The sequence below is a fragment of the Castor canadensis genome, chromosome 4, assembly GCF_047511655.1.
Source record: "Castor canadensis chromosome 4, mCasCan1.hap1v2, whole genome shotgun sequence".
NCBI lineage: Eukaryota > Metazoa > Chordata > Mammalia > Rodentia > Castoridae > Castor > Castor canadensis.
In genome coordinates this window covers 132267796-132273795 of record NC_133389.1, presented here as the reverse complement: position 1 = coordinate 132273795, position 6000 = coordinate 132267796, and the positions used below count along the sequence as shown (strand labels likewise).

Here is a 6000-nt window from a genome sequence, read left to right as displayed (position 1 = left end):
AGTAGAGCAGGATGGGTTGGTAACACAAAGAAGAGATGTCAGAAGCAGCAGTGGAGCAGTAGCAACAGTGGAGGTGAACATGTTAGTAGTGGAAGCAGCAGTAATAGTGGCAAGAGGGCAATTAAAGTGTTTCAAAGATGGACCAATGCAGTGAACAGAAGCAGCAGAGATAATGAAGGCTGTGAAGAGCTGAAGATGAGAAACTGTGGGCTCCAGTTACTGGAATAGTTCTAAGGAGCTGCCATGCCTTAAAGCCAAGGTTCCTGACACCCTAGGCCCAAGAGCTATAACACTAGCTTCTATAGAATCTGAAGGTTCCAATGCCTGTGGTCTGTTCAGAAGCTGTAACACTAGTAGGCACTGCCTGCTGTTGCTGCTCACTACTGCTGGAAGAAGAATATTACAATAGCTACCACTGGTGGTTCAAGTTCAGAGCAATAAGCCTCCAAACTGAATACCTAGAGTCACAAGTCTCTGGTTTCTAAGGTCTGGAGAAATAAGCCCCTAGCTCTCATAATTTAGGGATGTAAGTCTCTGGGTCTGCCATTTCAGCCCCTACACACTCAAGGACCCAGGGCTGCCAACACTAGAAGAGCTTCTGCTCACCTACTTATAATTTCTATTTGGGTAGAGGAAAATGACCCCAGCCAGTTTATTAGTAACACTAATATCCAGAGATGATATATTCTTGCCAGGGAACACAGCAAATATCCCACTGAATTAAGGTTCAGCTGCTGCCTGAGAGCATTGGACTTCTTCAGTTCAGGAACCAGAACAAGGAGAGAAGGCAAGACAAGGACAGAATGCCTTGGCAGGAAAGGACAAGTCTACACAGTGGGGGTAAGTAAGAATATGTGTGGTACTAATGTTCTCCACTTCTATCTTTTGATAACCCCTTACCAAACAGTGACAGTAGATAGTAAATAGACAAATACATCAACAGCTGCCACAGAAGAAGATCATTATCAGTGTTCAGACTTCCTAGGAATTAGGATTTTTACACCACCAGTTTAACTACTGAGGCCACCAGAGGAAATGTGGATGAATGGCAAAGAGAGGCAATAAGTCCAGTTATGGTCTCAAGATGAACTATAAAGATGTGTACTGTCTCACTGACTTTCTTCTTCTAAGTTTCCACTCAGAAAAAGAGGCCTCCTGGAACCCCGAACAGTTACCTGAATGTTTGTGAAAGGGATTGTGACAGGCACAGAGATGTGTTGCTCAAATAACTCTTCAAGACAGGACTCATTGACCAGCTACCAAGAGTGTAGCTAATGTTTTCAGATCTTTCTCTGGTTTTGAGTTGAGGCCACATACTTCTTGGGGTGGTTGTGACCAGTTACTGAGCAAGCAAGACTATGGTACAAAGGTCTAACCATTTTATCCTAGTGTGAGTTTCTTCACTTTTGCTTCACTAGAGCTACCCTTCTCAATTTAGCTTACCTCTTTTCTTTCTACCTTTAATATTCCTAATTCTACCTCAATATCTGCTTCCTAGAGAATCAAACTATCAAACCAGCTCCATTCAGCCCCCATAGGCTCAACTCCAACTCTGTTTTCTATTGGTAATGGTAGAGGTGGTATTGTGGGTTTTTTTCAGGTATGCATAAATGTGTTTACCAGATTCATCTTCTGTGACCTATATTGGCACAAATGAAATATATTCACTTAAATTTTGTGTGTGTGTTTTGGCAGTATTAGGGTTTGAACTCAGGGCCTCATGCTTGTTAGGCAGGTACTCTACCACTTGAGCCACTCTGCCAGCCCTTCACTTAAATAATTTAAGCCACCAAAATGAAACTTTAACAATGGCCAAATATTATGAATATGAAATATAATTGGTAACACTATTATATACTGAGAAGGGGATTATTGCTAGGTGCTCAGACTTACTTACCTTCAATATATCTTGTCTATCAACTAATTTGGTTATTAAAACTATGGTATAGATGAACATTATTATTATTATTCCTATTTAAAAGATCAGGAAGGCAACACAAAATGTGAAGTAACCTGGCCAGATCAACAGCCTTTGAATATATCAGAAGAGCCATGATTCAAACACAGTTAGTTCAGCTCCAGTTACAGTGTTTCTAACCTTACCCACTATTCTGTGACTCTAGGAAAGGGCTGAAAGCACCTTAATGTAACAGAGAAGTGGTTGGAGAAGCCAGGCCTGGTTTATAAAAGGTTGGGTAACATAAAGATACCATTGTTTTAGGAAGAGAATTCCCGTAACATTAACAAATAGTTTAATTTTTAGGTTTTTGTTACCATTGTAAAGTAAAGCTTAAGGAAAGAGTTTGATGGATGCCCTCAGTCAATAGACTGCTATTTCCAACTCTGACAGGTAATCACCTCCTTATTCTTACAGTGTCTTGCCAATAGGTACCTTCACTTAAAATAAAAGCTTCATACTTCCTACAAAATTAGCTTCTTATTATTTTATTCTATTTATGACCTAATAGTCTCCTATTCACTTAGTCTTGAAATCATGAAACTTAGTAGGTACTCAACATTTAGTAAGATTTTTTTTCTTAACAAGTTTTTGGTCAGGCTATTGTAAAAAACATGAAAAGGGTCTACACTCTTACTGGGAACGATAAGACTGGTTACAGAGCTTGTCTAGCACGTGAGATGTCCTGGCTTAAGCACCAACATGACAAAAAAATTTTTTTACAGAAAACTGAATACTAAGAACACTTTTTATGAAACTAAAGAGAAGGCGTTTTAGATTACAATAAATTCTGCTAAACCCTGATCATTACCAAGTTTCTTTTGAGGGATCTGTAAGCGCGCGCTGAAGCTTATCTGTTAGAACTACAGTTCCCATCAAACCCTGCGGCCGTCTCGCTAAGAATTAATCTTGCTATGTAATTTCCTCCCAGCCGGTGCATGCTGGACCTTGTGGTTCACATTGGGTTTTCTTTTGTCGTGTCGCAGTAAGGAAAATGTATGGCCGGATAGACTGCTTTCAATCTGGCATGACGCTGTGATATTACAATTAACTTAGTAATATAACTTATCAAAGCCAATTTAGTGTCATGGTTTTGTTTCTCACGCTCCGCCTTCTTCCTATTGCAGGTACCCGGGAAAAGGAAGTGACGTACTTCCTGTGTTATGGCGGCACGGTGGAGCTTTAGGTAATTTTCGAACTCCGTGGACTCGCCACAGGCAGCGAGTCCGAGTGGGGGTAGCGGGTTACCGGATTGTGTGGATAGGCAAGGGGCTGGAGGGTGTGTGCCGCCACGATGGCCTGGCCGTGGGCGGCGCTGCTCTCGTCACTTCAGCACGCGAGGTTGGGGGAGGAGAGCCGGTTGGGCCCCGAATTCGCGGGTGCGGACTGGGCGGCGGACTCGGTGTCCGCCCGCGCGGTTGGACCTCGCTTCTTAGGAGGGCCCGGCGCCGCGTCTTCGCAGTCTGTGTTGCGGAGTCCAGCACCGCGCTGTTCCCTCGTTTCCTGGGCAGTGTTTCTGGCGCCGGTCACTTAGGGCCTCCTGTTCGTCGGGCTTGCAGCGGCCCCTTTCTTAGTGTGTGCGTTCCGGGCCTTGGCGGTGGGTTAATATAAAAAAGTGGTACAAGTATTGCTCTTGACTTGTTTCAGCGCAGTATCTCCGTGACTGGGTCTACACGTTTTCATTAGACGTTTCTTTTTCACTTATTTGACCGGTGAATATTAGTCCTGGGATGCTTTGTTTCTTAGTGTGTGTGCTTTTTCATCTGTCATAGTTTATCCTTCCATAATTTGAACTTCCTGCAGTAAATTTATAACTCGCAAATTTGGGTCTGTAGTCTTCACCTCTGCCGAGCTGCAGGTCCTGTGATATACTTTCACAAAGCGATAATGTAATAGTTTTCACTTAGTCTGACTGAAATAACCCCTTTACCTGTTATTACTTCATCCTCACAATTCTTTGAAGAAAGCAGAGAAGGGAGGATTTCAGGAAAAACTATTCTAGATGCAAGAATTAAGTGTTTTACAGTGCAGCAAGAATTTCCTTTTCGTTTTTTAGATGTTAGATGACTAGAAATAACAGATAAGCTTGGTTTTCAGAAGATCAGTTAACCTGCTTCCTCTTTTTTAAAGCAGTATTTAGACCTGTCGTGTTTTCAGATTGCTTGTGAATGCGGGAGGTAGCATCAATTATACTACTATGGGAAAGAAGATTTAGTTAAATTGGCATTAAATGTGTGGTTTTAACCAGGAGTAGCATTGTTACAGGCTGTGTCTGTAGGAGGAAGAAACCCACTTATGTTGGTGCTGGGTGATGGAGTAGCATGTGAGTATTTCAGTTTTGGTCTAGCAAGTGTTAGGTTTATCACTTGGGGCAAGTTACCTAACATCTCTAGTCTAAGCTTTGTCATCTGCAAAAATGTAAACAATTAAGACTGTCTTTGTGGGTTGTTTTAAGTATGAAGAAAAAATATATATAAGGCACCACACATTGCCTGGAATACAGGGTTAGTTATTTTATTGTTTTTACTACTATGATGCAATTGAGGAATTCTATTTGTGCTTCAATTTTTGTTCTTTGGTTCTGAATGTTACCCTACCACTTCTGAATGCCCATGCCGCTTTCATGTAGCCTTTCCCAACAAGGACTATGAGACTGTCTTGCTGATAATTTAGAGGCCAAAGACTTGATTCAATACTCTACCCTAATGGTTCCAAAAATGTAGGTTCTTGAATCAGCATCAGTATCTCTTTGGAACTCGTTGTCAGTGTTCTAAGGCCAGTCTATGATTGGGCTTCCCTCCAGTCCCGTTGAATCAGAAACTGGGGAGTGGGAATCCATCATCAGTCTGCTTTTTGCCAAATCATCCAGGTGGTTCTCATGCCAGTTTGAGAACCACTGCTGTAGCTCATCCCTTCAGGTTGTGATATGGTCTGCCCCACTTCACAATCAGGTTTGCTACCCTCTTTGCTTCAAAGTATTTGATCGTTGATCAGCCAGGTTTCCCATATTATTATGTACCACGTCCTTCCCCACTTTGAACAGTTTAGCTCCAGTCACTTGGAATTTTGACACTTCTTAGACTGCTTATCTTTCTTAAACCAGCTTTCTTAACGCTGTCAGTTTTTCCAGTTGCTGAGTTATTAGAGGTTAACTCTCTTCCCTGCTGATTTTTATGTTGCTGAGTGGCCTACGGTGGTTCGTACCTGAGACTACCTGAAAGATGACAGTGTCACATTATGTATTGGTAATGACCATATTCTAACTTGAATCGAGTTTTCTGTGTTGCATGTGGACTGAATTTTGTACTACCTAATATATCAATAACTTGTTCATAAGAAAGATGTGGTTATTGATCTCAGCTGATTTTAAGGGCTCCCTTTTCGAATTTCTCTCCACTTCTACTTAAGCCTGAGGCTCCTAGGATGGAACAATCTGGCCGCTAGCATGAGAATTACAGCAAATTCTCAGACATTAGTGGACATTAGAAGAGACATTGGAATGCTTAAAGCATAGTGCAAACTTTCAAAGCATTCTTCTTCAAAATAATATATGAGGAGAGCAAAGGATTAAAGCAAGCTCTTGCTATTTGTAGCCAGGCTAATAAGTCTGTCTCAGTGAATGGATAACAAAAAGGGAACATGGGCTGCCTTGGCTTGGGAACAGCTTCTGTGATTAAAGAATGAGTTAGCTAATGGGAGAAAGAGACACAGTGTCAGCCTGTCTTTTAACTTAACTCATGAATGGATCAAGATAAGCCAGAGTTCAGCACTTCCACCTGAAAAGTTGTCTTGTGACTTCTTCCTTGAATTAGCTTATTATGGCAGATTCACTCTAGACCTGGTGACAGGCGCCTCTATAGTGAGATGTAGGTCTATAGGTCTAGGGGCTACTTCACACATTTCTATAGAGGCCAATACTTCCAAGTTGTCTTTATAAGCAAGAATGTGGTTTAAATGGATATCTAAATGGCTCCCTAAAATCAGGAAGGCCATTTTCAAAGCTGTACCATAAAACTTGGCAGAATGTATTTAGCCTTTACTTG

The 6000-nt window shown here is 41.6% G+C and overlaps 1 protein-coding gene across 1 annotated transcript in view; it reads left to right on the top strand.

Moving 5' to 3' along the window:
* Positions 1 to 2988: 2988 nt before the first annotated feature.
* Cwc22 (CWC22 spliceosome associated protein homolog) overlaps positions 2989 to 6000 on the top strand; it is an 81366-nt gene continuing 78354 nt past the window's right edge. Inside the window, exon 1 of the mRNA XM_074071213.1 lies at positions 2989 to 3143. The gene's annotated coding sequence lies outside the window, so the exon portion shown is untranslated. The remainder of the gene's footprint in view (positions 3144 to 6000) is intronic.